The sequence below is a fragment of the Pseudophryne corroboree genome, chromosome 1 (assembly GCF_028390025.1).
Source record: "Pseudophryne corroboree isolate aPseCor3 chromosome 1, aPseCor3.hap2, whole genome shotgun sequence".
In the NCBI taxonomy this organism is placed as follows: Eukaryota; Metazoa; Chordata; class Amphibia; order Anura; family Myobatrachidae; genus Pseudophryne; species Pseudophryne corroboree.
Window position 1 is genome coordinate 483,710,415 of NC_086444.1, and position 15,255 is coordinate 483,725,669.

The following is a 15,255-nucleotide window of genomic DNA, read 5'->3' on the forward strand; positions in this document are numbered from 1 at the left end:
CGTCCGTTCAGTTTTCCCAACGTATGACAACCCACAGGGGCATAAGAGTTGGTAAACAATGTATGATTCTGTGTAGTATTGACATAATATGCCAGGCACGGCATCTGCTGATATCATTATGATATTGCATGATTGACTATGTCCCTGCTACTATGCGAGGTGGAGACCGCAGGCTTAAATTGCTTCAACTTGAAACAAGGTGGATACCAAGTCACGAAGGGGGAAGGACACAATGGTCTTACTGTTCCTGGACTTCCTTGCAGTGGCAGTTGCAGAGCACCCCATTATTTAAATAGGGTAGCCATTAATTGCCATCCCTAAGCATTGGCAAACATCGCTGAGTGTGGCTCCCCTATCTGATGTGCACCGGAAATTTTTCGGGTTTTGGTTTTGGATTCGGTTCCGCAGCCGTGTTTTGGATTCGGATGCGTTTTGGCAAAACCTCCCTGAATTTTTTGTCAGATTCGGGTGTGTTTTTTATTTGGGTGTTTTTTTTTAAATGTTGGGGTCATTTTGATCCTATAGTATTATTAACCTCAATAACCATAATTTCCACTCATTTCCAGTCTATTCTGAACACCTCACACCTCACAATATTATTTTTAGTCCTAAAATTTGCACTGAGGTCGCTGGATGACTAAGCTAAGCGACCCAAGTGGGCGACACAAACACCTGGCCCATCTAGGAGTGGCACTGCAGTGTCAGACAGGATGGCACTTAGAAAAATTGGCCCCAAACATCACATGATGCAAAGATAAATAAATAAAAAAAGAGGTGCAAGAGGGAATTGTCCTTGGGACCTCCCACCCACCCTTATGTTGTATAAACAGGACATGCACACTTTAACAAACCCATCATTTCAGCCACAGAGTCTGCCACACAACTGTGGCTGAAATGACTGGTTGGTTTGGGCCCCCACCAAAAAAAGAAACAATCAATCTCTCCTTGCTCAAACTGGCTCTACAGAGGCAAGATGTCCACCTCATCATCATCCTCCAATTCCTCAGCCCTTTCACTGTGTACATCCCCCTCCTCACAGAGTATTCATTCGTCCCTACTGGAATCCACCATCTCAGGTCCCTGTGTACTTTCTGGAGGCAATTGATGGTGAATGTCTCCACGGAGGAATTGATTATAATTCATTTTGATGAACATCATCTTCTCCACATTTTGTGGAAGTACCCTCATACGCCGATCGCTGACAAGGTGACTGGCTGCACTAAACACTCTTTCGGAGTACACACTGGAGGGGGGGCAACTTAGGTAAAATAAAGCCAGTTTGTGCAAGGGCCTCCAAATTGCCTCTTTTTCCTGCCAGTATACGTACGGACTGTCTGACGTGCCTACTTGGATGCGGTCACTCATATAATCCTCCACCATTCTTTCAATGGTGACAGAATCATATGCAGTGACAGTAGACGACATGTCAGTAATCATTGGCAGGTCCTTCAGTCCGGACCAGATGTCAGCACTCGCTCCAGACTGCCCTGCATCACCGCCAGTGGGTGGGCTCGGAATTCTTAGCCTTTTCCTCGCACCCCCAGTTGCCGGAGAATGCGAAGGAGGAGCTGTTGACGGGGTCACGTTCCGCTTGAGTTGACAAGTGTCTCACCAGCAGGTCTTTGAACCTGTGCAGACTTGTGTCTGCCGGAAAGAGAGATACAACGTAGTGTTAGGGTCTCCTGCCCTGTGCTGCCACGTCGTCATGGCAACCGGGAGACAAGTGCTAGCGGAGTAACCTGAGCGCAGCTGATACTCCGGTTCGGGTCTTTTGCTGTGCAGTGGTTACAGGCTCTGCGCACGGCAGGGGATCCGGTGCTGGTTTTTGTGCTCACAGTCTGTGAGGTCTGAGTGGGGCGTGGACAGCACCTGCTATATAAGGCCTCTTCTCAGGTTAAGCAGATGCTGCTGAATCTTTGTTGGTTAGTCAGTTCCTGAAAGTTAGCCAGTACTGTGTAGCTTTGTATTTGTTGTTGCTTACTGCAAATAGGCCTGGGGATTTGGTACTACACTCTGCCAATCCAGACCTAGCAGTAAGACTGGAGTCAGTCGTTTAACTTGCTGGGGTTCTTTTGCTACTCTGTGAACTTAGCAAGTTTGCGGCTGTACTCTCAGACTTGCCTGCCTAAATCCTGTCTCACTGTGCAAGGTGTTCAGGTGTCAGTTTAGTGGCAGTAAACTGAACCTGTGCACTGCAAGTGAGGATTAGGATTGTGGAGACTCTCCTTGTGTCTATCATTCCATCTCTGACCAAGGAGTTTACTGCCACACCCGTTGGTAACCCTTTAGGGTTTTGCTGTTGCCCTTAGCAACAGCATTTCGGGTTCTCTACGTATTAAAACACAACATCTTGCTTTTTCCATCTGAGCATTACTAATACTAGGGAGACACCCAGTTTCTTAGCCTCTGGGCTTCTCTGTTCACTTTGTGTTTATTTTGTTACCCTATCACCTTCTGTGTACGTAATGTCATATTCCCCAGTCTGTCTGTGAGTTCATTAGTTTTGCATCCCTATCCGTTCAGACACCAGTACATTCCTGCAGGCACTGGTGTGCATAACAGTTCAAACGCCAGTACATTCCTGCAGGCACTGGTGTGCATAACAGTTCAGACACCAGTACATTCCTGCAGGCACTGGTGTGCATAACATATTCAGCAGCCTCTTACTCCTGTTGAAATTTTGTGGGAATATGGAGCATACCCCTCAAAATACGTTGCAACAGGTGGTCGATCAGGTGCAGGTCCTGACTCGACAATTTAATGATTTGTCCATTAAAATGCACACCTCCCAGGCCGCTGGCGGAGCTCCCGCAGCAGCAGCACCTTCAGGGGTTAAGGAGCCGAAAGTAAATCTCCCGGATCGTTTTTCTGGAGATCGCTCGCAGTTCTTTTGTTTCAAGGAGAGCTGCAAGCTATACTTCCGGCTTAGGCCTCAGTCTTCTCGGTCGGAGATTCAGCGGGTGGGCATAGTGATTTCCTTGCTACAAGGAGACCCACAGGTCTGGGCATATGGGTTGCAGCCTGACTGTCCGTCGCTTAAAAGTGTTGATGCTTTTTTTACGGCACTGGGCATGTTGTATGATGACCCTGACAAGACGGCCTCAGCCGAGGCTCAGATTTCGATCCTTAAGCAAGGGCGAAGGCCAGTTGAGGTTTACTGTACGGAGTTTCGGAGGTTGGCCCATGATACCCAGTGGAATGACCCAGCACTGAGACACCAGTACCGAAGAGGTCTTTCTAACCAGATAAAAGACCAACTGGTACAATATCCCTTGCCTGATATCTTGGATCAGCTCATGCAGTTATCCATCCGGGTGGATAGACGGCTGAGAGAGCGTAGGTTTGAAAGGGAGACCGAGGTTTCCTTCTTTACCAAGGGAACCTCAGACTCTGAGGAATTTTCCGAGGAGCCTATGCAGATTGGGGCTACCCGCCTCTCCTTGCGTGAGAAGACGCGGAGGAGACAGCAGGGGTTGTGTTTGTACTGTGGGAATAAAGGTCATGTGGTAGTATCATGCCCAGAAAAGCCGGAAAACTTCAGGGCCTGAGGGTGATGGGAAATATCCTGTCAGGCCAGAAGTCAGAATTTCCCAAGAAGACTTTTATCATTCCGGTGACCTTGAAGATCCTCGGTCAAACTGTCAAGACTGAGGCCTTTGTGGACAGTGGGGCCGACGGGGTTTTTATGGACCGCCAATTCGCCCTGAAACACTCTGTTCCCTTAGTACCCTTGGCATCAGAAATTGAGATTTGTGGGTTAAACGGGGAACCATTATCCCAAGGTAAAATTACCTCTTGCACTAGCCAGATTTCTTTGTTTATTGGAGCCACACACTCTGAAAAATTGTCCTTTTATGTGACTGTCTGTACTTTTGCCCCATTGGTGTTGGGGTTACCCTGGTTAAGGGCCCACAATCCTCAATTTGACTGGGTCTCTGGGGAGATTCTTAGTTGGGGTACTGATTGTTTCAGGAGTTGCTTGAGCCTTCCAGTCAGGCTCTCGTAGCTAAGTTTGCCAGGATTGCCAGGGTGTTATGCAGATTTTGCGGACGTGTTCTCCAAAAAAATTGCAGAGGTACTACCTCCCCATCGCCCCTATGACTGTGCCACTGATTTGTTGCCAAATGCTAAGCTTCCCAAGAGCAGGTTGTACTCCCTGTCACGTCCTGAGACTCAGGCTATGGCAGAGTACATTCAGGAGAACTTGGCTAAGGGATTTATCAGACCTTCACAGTCTCCAGTTGGGTCGGAGTTCTTCTTCGTGGGTAAAAAGGATGGTTCGTTGCGACCCTGCATCGACTTCAGGGAATTGAACCGTATCACGATTAAAAACTCATACCCACTGCCTCTCATTTCGGTCTTGTTTGACCAGCTTCGTACTGCCACCATTTTTTCTAAGATTGACCTACGCGGTGCGTACAATCTAATCCGAATAAGAGAGGGGGATGAATGGAAGACTGCCTTTAATACCCACTCAGGGCATTATGAATATTTGGTGATGCCTTTTGGGCTCTGTAATTCCCCGGCAGTCTTCCAGGATTTCATGAATGATGTACTCAGGGAATATTTGGATAGATTCTTAGTTGTATACTTAGATGACATCCTAATCTTCTCCCATTCCCTGGAGAATTATCGGAAGCATGTTTGCTTAGTCCTCCAGAAACTCAGAGACCACCGGCTTGGGGCGAAGCTGGAGAAGTGCGAATTTGAAGTTCAGCAAATCGCATTTCTAGGATATATTATCTCCCCTGTCAAAGTCAGAAAAATATCACGCTGCACATTGCCATATATGCACCTCATGCGTGTGCCCGCTGCACGAGCATGAGCTCTCCCGTGCGTGCGTATACTCGCAGTCGCGTGCACTCGCAGGCGCACGGTATGAGCATTTACGGTAGAGTTTGTGTGCGTCTAGCGGGCGACTCAATCGTAACATATTTTAGTCATATAATGTATTTTGTAGATTATGGTCCCTTTGATAGAATCTGAAAGTTTAGTTAATATAGCATGTTCGGGGACAAAGAGATTCCTCTTTGTTTGATATGAAGGGTCAGACAGGGGTTACACAGTGGTGTTTAGTATCCATCGGAAGAGAATATAATTAGCAATATTCCGGTGTTGGTTTGAAGCGGATTACTCGCTCGTGCGTATAGTTATGGACATAAGAAGTTTATGGACATTTACTATATTTGCACTTAATTACCCATGCGGCGGGAAACCCAGTTTCCCTCCCACCTGAGCAGTTTGAAATAGTCACAGCCCACCTGTATGAACCAACCTATGACCTTTTGTTATAATGCGGAGACGGATTCCTGTGTCCAATGAACAATAAGAATGTAGGGACCATTGTACTGTATTGTGTGTAGTGTATAAAAAGACAAGCCGATCTGGGCCAGCTCTCTACTCTTCTCAACGGTTCTCATCACTGATAATCGGGAGCTGGATATCCAGAAAGGCGCTTGCGATTGTTCCCCTTGTGCGTAAGTTCTCTGCAACCATATTTATCTCCTATTTTGTTGTAAGCCATTCTCTCTCTCCTTCCCCCTTAAATGTAATTGTGACTTTGTTGTATTTTAACGTGTAGTAACTCGGTTAGGTATTTTATGTTAGTTTGGTAGTGTATAACTTGTATTGTGTATTCTTTTGCGATTGAACGTTCATTCTCTCCCTTAAAAGGTGTTAGACCCTTAGACCGGTATTTGAGTGTTTATTATATTGCTAAAGGGTTCTCAGAGCGTAAGAGTCGCTCATACAGCTTTTAAACTAACAAAGTTACACTGTGTTGCATTTACACCTTATCACTGCACAAAGGTTTACAATATAAGTACATTGTTTATGATATTGTTACAAAGGTTTAACTCTGTGAGCGTCAGCGCCGCTTGTGATCTTGTGAGCGTCAGCGCCGCTTGTGATCTCCTCGTGGTCTCGAGCGTCCGCTACGCTGATAGCGTATCGTTACGTTAATCGGCAGCCTATAGCGTGCTTGCCTCTACGCATTAAGCCGTGAGCAAACGTGCCGCTCGTGCGTCTCGTCCACGGCTAAGCGTCCGCTACGCAAAGTGCGTACCCTTACGGTACCACATACTCCAATAGCGTACTGAGTCTCTTAACCTTTTAGCGTGTTTAATATAGGATATATATATAGGCTTTAACAATTGGGGACTCGCCCGCTCTTCACATATCTGCACTAGGTAATTTCAGCAGACATTATCGGTCAGCAAAGGGCGGGAGGTAATATTCCTCGTAGTGCTGACCAGATAAGCGTCTGCTTCGCTTAGTAAGGAGTGCTGAAGGAATCCGGAACCGAAAGGTAGGAACAGTACGTTATTGTCTTTTAAAACCTGTTTAGTTTCTGTTTTGCGAACGTACGCATAAGCACACACACCTGTATTTCTTGTTTAGTATTATTTGTCCGTACCTCATTCTCCTGATTGCCACACACTAGTGATAACGTGCTGAGACATTTGTTGTTATTAATAGTTAAAAGATAAAAAGTAATATTTAAGGGAATAATTGTAAAAGGCACGCACACAGTCTCGCCTAGAAAACAAGGGAGATTTGGGTGGTGTACAGTGAATGATTACTGTTAAAGATCATTCACATTGATAAACGTGTAGTGTGTTACTGTGGACGTACTTGGTCTGCGTACACGTGTCCTTACAAGGGCAGGGCGTACGCAACGCAAGGGTCGACGCACGGAGCGTGTATCACGCAACGGAGCGTACGGATACGCCCACATAATACAAACCGCACGATAGTATTGTTTTAATAGGCGATAAGGAAGTAACGCGAAAATAACACAAATCTATCTCAAATCCAAAAGTTTAAAGTTAAAAGAAAAAAGAAAAAAAAAGACTTTCTCTGTTGCAATTCTTCTGGGTTAGACTATTACTGAATGAATGGAATTCTGTACAGAAATAAGAGTGTTCGAATGTAAGAGTGTGTATATATAAGATTTCTCTTTTATTACGGAAGTGGGAACCATAGGCCAGTAGAAAGAGGTAAACCAGCGAGAGTGATATCGTGGGGTGGCTTGGGAGGCGTCCCTTGTTAGTCTCGACATATTAATGAGCAGTAGAGTCTGCTGTACATAACAGACCAGGAGGTCACAGACCAGGAGGTCACAGAACAGGAGGTTCAGGTACAGCAGACTAGAAGTAGAGAGCACAACCGAAGAGGGTTGGTGCGAGACCCATATAGGCCAAAGAAGCTCATCGCTGAAGGAATTTGCAGCAGAAATTTTCAATTCCACTGATCGTTACGCACATAAGATTAGTTGCTTGTGTGCAGATACGATTGTACCGCATGTGATTGTGTGCATTAGCGTGTCTTGAATTCAGAAGAACGCTACTTGCACATTGTTAACGTGATTTGTGTAATTTTTTTTATTTTAAGGGAAGTAGCCTGATCACTCAGGGACATTTCAGCGACTGACACTTGCTGGGGAGGGTAATACACTCCCACACGCCCGAGCAAGTAGACGTACTTAGGTGCCCTAGGTTGGGTACGGAACCTCTGGGAACTTTGGTCGCCGTATTGGCCAGCGTGGGCGGAGTTAAGTGGGCGGACCTCGTTGCAAAACCCCCACCGCAGCCTTACCCCGGACATCTTGGTTTTTGTAAGGGTTGCCGAAGACCCTGATTTGAAGTCAGAGGTAGTGAAAGCAGCACCTGCAGAGATGGGGGCCAGTTGTTCAGGTAAGGGGCGATCAACCGAGGTTCAGGTTGATTTGGTAAACCGACCAATCGGGTCGGCAAGGTGTATCATGTGTGAGAAATATGGTCATCACACAGAAATGTTGTGCAATGAATGGGAAAGGATGACTGTGCATGACGGGGAAAAGTTTCCCCGGGTAGGTAGTTTTAACCCAGAAGTATTACAGAATTTAAGGAGAAGAGTTTGCCTGATTAAATCTTCAAAAAGGCGTATTAGACATTATGATTATTTAACATTGTGGCAACAGGAAGGTGAAATACAAAGGGGGTTGGCGCAAGCCACTGGATCTAACCCTATCAGGAAACTGATAGCCACTGCACCCCCACCACCATACATACCTGGAGAGAAATTGGTTGCAGAGAATGGCACTCAGGGTCATGTTAAATGTATAGAAGTTAAAGATAATGTAACTAAAGTATTCAATGCTAACACTAATCCGTGCAAGTTGTACCCTGTTTTGAACTTTCCCCAGGATTGTGACCAAGAGGATGAGCCCACAACAATATCAGCACTCTCCCTAGCAGCCACCATATCAGAAACAGCAGTGGGCACGACCCAACCCGTAAGATTAGTATCAAAGGCCCCTAGCGGAGGGACAGGTGAGGTCGTATTGACTGGTAAGTACGGCACCATACACTATGCTGAAACTATTTCACCACATGTTGTAGAATCTACTCAGAATGATGTTGTTGGACTTAATCCTGTTAGGGTAATAGCAGTGCCAAATGGGAAAACTGACACTTCAGGAGCAACTCCTGTCAGGAACATCGCCATGCACTGTCCCTTTTCCCGAGCAGAATTAAGATCAATGATGTCTGAATTCCCTGATCCTAGGAAAGACTTAGTTGCATGTCAAAAGTATATTAGGGAGCTAGGAAATTCTGCAGAGCCAAATAACAAAGATTGGAGGACAGTTTTGAGGGCATGTTTACCCCCCAGTGTTGATCCGTTAAAGTTTATCGCTGATTGCAAGTTAGATGAGGAAGTACCACTAACAGACGAGTATAATCAGGATAATGCAAAGAGAATCAACTTACAGTTAGGGGTATATTTTCCTGCAGTAGTAAAGTGGAATAAAATCTTTACAATAAAACAAAAAGAAGGTGAATCCACACCAGAGTATTTTCACCGGGCTCTGCAGGATATGGCTAGGTACACTGGTATAGATGACATTAAAACTAATGTACACCACAGGGAAGTAGCTGTTTCAGTATTAATGGACGGTCTAAAAGAGGTTTTAAGGAATAGAATACAAACCACTAGGCCTGATTGGAGAGGTATGTCGGTGGATGCATTGGGAGAGGCTGCTGCTGGGCATGAACGGAATATCATCAGACACAGGGAGTCACAGAGTGATAAATTAATGGCTGTAAGCATACAGGCTCTTACTACTGGGCCACCACCTCAGCCCAGAACTGTGACCCCTGTGGGTAAGTCAAGAGGTATAAAATGTTATAGTTGTCACAGAGAGGGACACATGTCACGTGATTGTAAAACAAAACAAAGGCAAAATTCATATCAATCCCCTAGACAACGACCTGATACGAGACATTGGGATCAAGGACCGCAGAGGTGGAGCTATGAGCCACATGCAGGGGAAACAAAAAGGTATCCCCCAAGAAGAGACTGGCAAATCTCTGATAGTTCCCATCTACCCCCACCACAAGTAATTGCTGCCAGCGCGATTCAGGGAGGTCACCATACCCAATAGGGGTGTGGCCACACCTGTAATCTGCAGCCAGTGAAATTGATTGCAAGTCTTGGAAGTGAACCCGAGGTCACAATTGATGTAGCTGGTAAATCATTAAATTTCCTTGTAGATACGGGGGCGGCCAAATCAGTGATAAATTCGACAGTGGGTATGAGAACCACTGGTAAGACAATTCCAGCCATGGGAGTAACGGGAGTAGTACAGCACTACCCTGTTAGTAAACCAGCAGAGATTACAATAGGGCCTTTGCATACCAAGCATTCCTTTTTGCTGGCTGCATCGGCACCGACTAATCTCCTAGGAAGAGATTTATTGTGTAAAATGGGGTGCGTCATATATTGTACTCCTGAAGGTGTATTCTTAGACATACCTGAGAATCACGCTCAGGAAGTACGAGACATGCTAGACTCCCCATCAAAATTAATGTCACATACCGTTATGATAAATAGGAGTTCATCCAGGTAGAAGAAATGACATCCCAAATACCAGAGTCACTTTGGACTAAAGATGGACAAGACACTGGATTAATGGCAAACGTAGCTCCAGTCGTTGTGCAAGTAAAAGATGGTAGGATAGCTCCAAAAATCCCACAATACCCTCTGAAGCCAGAGGTGGAGATAGGAGTATACCCCGTAATAGAGCGCTTGCTACAACAGGGCATTCTGGTAAGAACATCCAGCACTGCCAATAGTCCCATCTTCCCTGTGAAAAAGAGTGGGGGGAGGGGTTACAGGCTAGTGCAGGATCTAAGGGGGATTAACAAAATAGTTGAGAGTCAGTTCCCCGTAGTGCCAAATCCAGCTGTCATCCTTATGCAAATCCCTCCCACTGCAAAATTTTTCACTGTTATTGACCTCTGCTCTGCCTTCTTCTCGGTACCTCTGCACCCTGACAGCCAATATTTGTTTGCATTCACATACAGAGGAGTCCAATACACATGGACTCGATTACCACAAGGTTTCATAGACAGTCCAAGTATATTTTCACAGGCTTTGCATGATTGTTTACAGTCTTTCCAACCAGAGAGTGGAACAATATTGATACAATATGTGGATGATTTACTACTATGTTCAGATTCACTGGAAGCGTCCCTGAAAGATACGAAACAGCTCCTGTTTCATCTTTCAGACACAGGACACAAGGTTTCCAAAGACAAGTTGCAATTATGCCAGACTAAAGTAAAATATCTGGGACACTGTCTGACACAAGGACTGAGACACCTGACCGCTGATAGAATTCAAGCAATTCGAGACATGACTCTGCCACAAACTCAGCAACAGATCAGAACGTTTTTAGGAATGTGTGGGTATTGCCGTAACTGGATCCCAGGTTTTTCCATTCTAGCATTACCTTTGCAGGAGATGGTCTCATCAAATAAACCTGATCGGATCTCGCATACAGACGAATCCGAGATGGCATTTGAGAGACTTAAACAGTGCCTAACGCAGGCACCAGCATTAGGTATGCCAGACTATGGGAAACCCTTTGAGCTGTACGGAACAGAAAGTGCTGGTTGCGCGGCAGACGTCCTAACCCAAAAGCACGGTGATGCCAGCAGGCCGGTAGCATACTACAGCGCTCAGCTAGATGCGGTAGCGCGATCCCTCCCCACATGCTTGCGAAGTGTCGCTGCGATAGCATTGCTAGTAACGAAAAGCGAAGATGTAGTGCTAGGACACAACCTCACAATCCATACACCACATGCAGTGTCAGCCTTGCTGAATTCGGCTCAAACTAGACACGTCTCATCAGCACGGTTTACAAGATGGGAATTGGCATTAATGGCCCCCGTAAAGATCACCATAAAGAGATGCAGTGCATTAAATCCGGCAACTTATCTCCCAGGTGTGCCTGGACAGTCACAAAGGGTGGAGGATGAGAGTAATAGTGAAGGAGGATTTAAGACAGGGGATGACACGCATGATTGTATGGAATATCTGACCCAAAATTTCACGGCAAGGCCTGACATCAGTGACAACCCACTGGAAGATGTAGATCTTACTTTCTACACTGACGGTAGTTGTCACAGACAGACGGACTCGGGAGACTTGTGTACTGGATACGCAGTCGTAGATGACCAAGACACCATAGAAGCAGAACCGCTAGGCCCACGTCACTCAGCCCAGGTTGCTGAACTGGTTGCCCTAACCAGAGCATGTGAATTGGCTAAGGGCAAATCAGCCAATATCTATACCGATTCTAGATACGCATTCGGAGTAGTCCATGATTTTGGAGCCCTATGGCGCCTCAGAAATTTCATGACGGCAGCTGGTACACCGGTAGCACATGCAGCTCACATCAAAAGGCTTCTAACAGCGATACAGGAACCCGACAGAGTGGCTGTTATCAAGTGTAACGCACATACATATAACCAAGACCCGGTATCACTTGGTAACAGCCGAGCAGACGAAGCTGCTATGTTAGCAGCTGGTACCCCCAGACAAACAGACACCTCACAACTGATGGTATTTAATACCGTCAACACACAGAAATTGTGTGAAATGCAAAATTTGTGTTCCACACAGGAAAAGGCAGTTTGGAGGGCAAAAGGATATGGCAAGGAGTCCTCAGGACTCTGGACAGATGGGCAGGGTAAACCAGTGGCACCCAGAGCATACCTTCCAAGTTTAGCGGAAGCAGCACATGGGCTGACTCATCTAGGCAAGGAAGGGATGTGCAAGTTGGTAAGAGCATATTGGTGCGCCCCAGGATTTTCTTCCCATGCGGGAAAAAGGGCAATGACATGCCTCACCTGCTTGAGGAAGAATATCGGAAAGGCAATACCAACAGAACCATCTCATATCCCACCTACAGGCGGCCCTTTTCAGGTGATACAAATTGATTTCATACAATTACCCCCTTGTCGAAATTTGAAGTATGTACTAGTTTGTATAGATGTGTTTTCAAATTGGGTCGAAGCATTTCCTGCGGCCAAAAACACCGCTATGTTTACTGCTAAGAAAATTGTACAGGAATTTGTGTGTAGATACGGTATCCCTAAAATAATTGAAAGTGATAGGGGTACCCATTTTACAGGTGATGTCTTTCAAGGAATGTGTATAAGTTGATGGGAATTGATAGTAAGCTGCACACTCCGTACCGCCCCCAGGCGAGTGCGAAAGTAGAAAGAGTGAACAGCACTATTAAAAATAAATTGAGCAAAGTTATGGCAGAAACAGGATTGACATGGCCAGAAGCTTTGCCCATTGTATTATACAGCATCAGAACCACTCCCAGGTCCCCTCTTAATCTGTCCCCTTTTGAAATTCTGTTTGGTCGACAACCGCATGTTATGATTAACCCTCAGGATGATTTGAAGTGTAACAATGAAGTGACTGTAAAGTATTTGGTTAAAATGAGTAAACAGCTAAGGAATCAGAATGATAATTTGAAGTTGGTGATTCCTGATCTGCCAGATAGTAATTGTCATGACATTGAACCTGGGGATTATGTAATGATACGGAATTTTCTACGCTCAGGTTGCCTTATTGACAGATGGGAAGGACCATACCAAGTCTTATTGATTAGCACGACAGCATTGAAGGTTGCCGAGAGAGAGACTTGGGTTCATTCGTCCCATTGTAAGAAGGTTGCTGATCCAGAGAGGTCCCGTGATAAAGAACAGACGGTAGAGGAAGTTGTATCACTGGAGTGTCTGTTTCAGGAGGACTGAGACGGCATCTGAGCATTGAGAATAATAAGATCGGAGGCAGTTGTCGATTCCCTATTCCCTTTTATTGTTTTCTCCACTTCCCATCCCATCTCCCTCAATTATTTCTTTCCCCCTTCTCATTCTTCTCCATTTCCTCCTATAAGATGGACTTGCCCCAAGAGACTGTGATCCGGATTTTCCTGTTGACCATGATGTTGACCAGAGCAGTCTGTTCCGGCGAGAGTACCATGGAGGTCGAGAGAGGTTCTGGAATGGGTTCTGATGACAAAGTTGGAGGCGTAGATTTCCAAGAACAACATAATCATCAAGCAAAGGCGAGTATCAGAAAACGATCCGATAGCATTGACAATAGGAGGAATTGTGAAGGATTGTTAGCTGAAGAGAACTGTATCTGTAGACTCTGTGACAGTGTAGTTGAGGATGGGTGCATCAAGAAATGTCAGTCCAGTTTTAATATCCACATGGACCGGCATCCATTGAGTGATTATCACTCCTTAGTGGGTAAAGTGTTAAATCAGACAGATTGTTGGGTATGCTCTCAAGTACCTCAAGGCCATAGCAAATCAGGATTAGTGCCATTCCCTTTAACTGTAGGGGAGGTACTTGAGCTAAGTGGTGGGAGGCCAGTGGACAAGAGGTTTAATATCTCTAGTCCTCCTAGTTTGAAGCTCCACCAATATCATGTGGATAGGTCCTTAGTATGTTTTAACATTTCCAATCCCCGAAAGCCGGGAAATTGGGAAGTGTCATGGAATAACCAAACCATGACCTTTTCATACAGAGCCGATAGAATGCCAACAGATACAGAACTTATACGCCACATAACCGGTAGTGGAAAATATTTCCGATATAGGTATACCCTAGGAAGTAGGATCATGAGAGTTGGAGAAGTATCACCAGGATACTGTGCACATATCGTACAAACTGATACGTGTACTAAACAGATGGGAGAATTAGGGTTAGGAGATTTCATATGGAAAATGTGTAATATGGTTATGTCCTACTCCGTCCCATATGTTCTCCCCGATGATGCATATTTCATATGCGGGAGGAAGGCGTATAAGTGGCTTGCCCCAAACTCAGAAGGGTTATGTTATATTGGAAAAGTACTGCCTGAGGTATTGACCGTATCCCACACTAAAATGAAGGATATTCACCGCAGTGCCCAAGCTCCTTATACTCACACTCATTACGAGCACCTCATTAAACGGCACCTGATAGAAAGAACAGAGCATCCGGCCTCTGACCTGATCCATGAATCCACCGGGATTCAATTCCTAATCGCGTTAGATATCACTCGTACCGCCAGAGGAGTGATAAATTATAAATATATATCTGCGCTTGCAAATTTATTAGACAAAATCACTGAAATGTATGATGACACATTCAGGTATACCGGAAGGGAGCTCCAAGCTTATAAAACAGAACTGGTTCAGCATAGGATGGTTCTTAATTATCTCACGGCAGTGACGGGTGGATATTGTGTCACACTGGCAACGCAGTACGGCGTAAAATGCTGCACTTATATTACGAATAGCACCGAGGACCCGGTCGAGGTCATAGACAAAAAGATGGACGACATTCTCCAATTAAAGTGGGAGTTCCGCAGGAGACACAACCTCACCCTCGCTGCTGTGGGTAATGAGCTGACCGGTTGGGTGTCATGGTTGAACCCGCGAAATTGGTTCTCTGGTTTAGGAGAATGGGCTCAAGGAATTATCATGGATGTAGGGAAATTTCTTTTGTGTATTCTGGGTGTCATCATATTGGTCGGTCTGATATTTAGATGCGTTCGGGTTTTAACAAAGTGTAAACGTAGCGCCCGAGTGATGAGTTTAAGAAGTGAAGATACTGTAATAACAACGACTGATTTGGTTTATGACCCAACGATAGAGACAATGATGTGATGAAAATGTGATTCCACGGTCCGTTTCTTTCACCCGTTTCTCCTTTGTTTTCCTCCAAGGTAAAAAGACATCCGCTTGGAAGAAGAATTTGACAACCTTTTACACAGACAACTGATGGACTATGCCATAGACCCCCCATATCCCTAGTAACTTTAACTTTACGCTAGCCCAACATTTTTTGTAAGTCTATGGACATTGAAAAAGCTTTTTGCACACGTTTATAGCAAAAGCATCAGGAGACTACAGTCAAC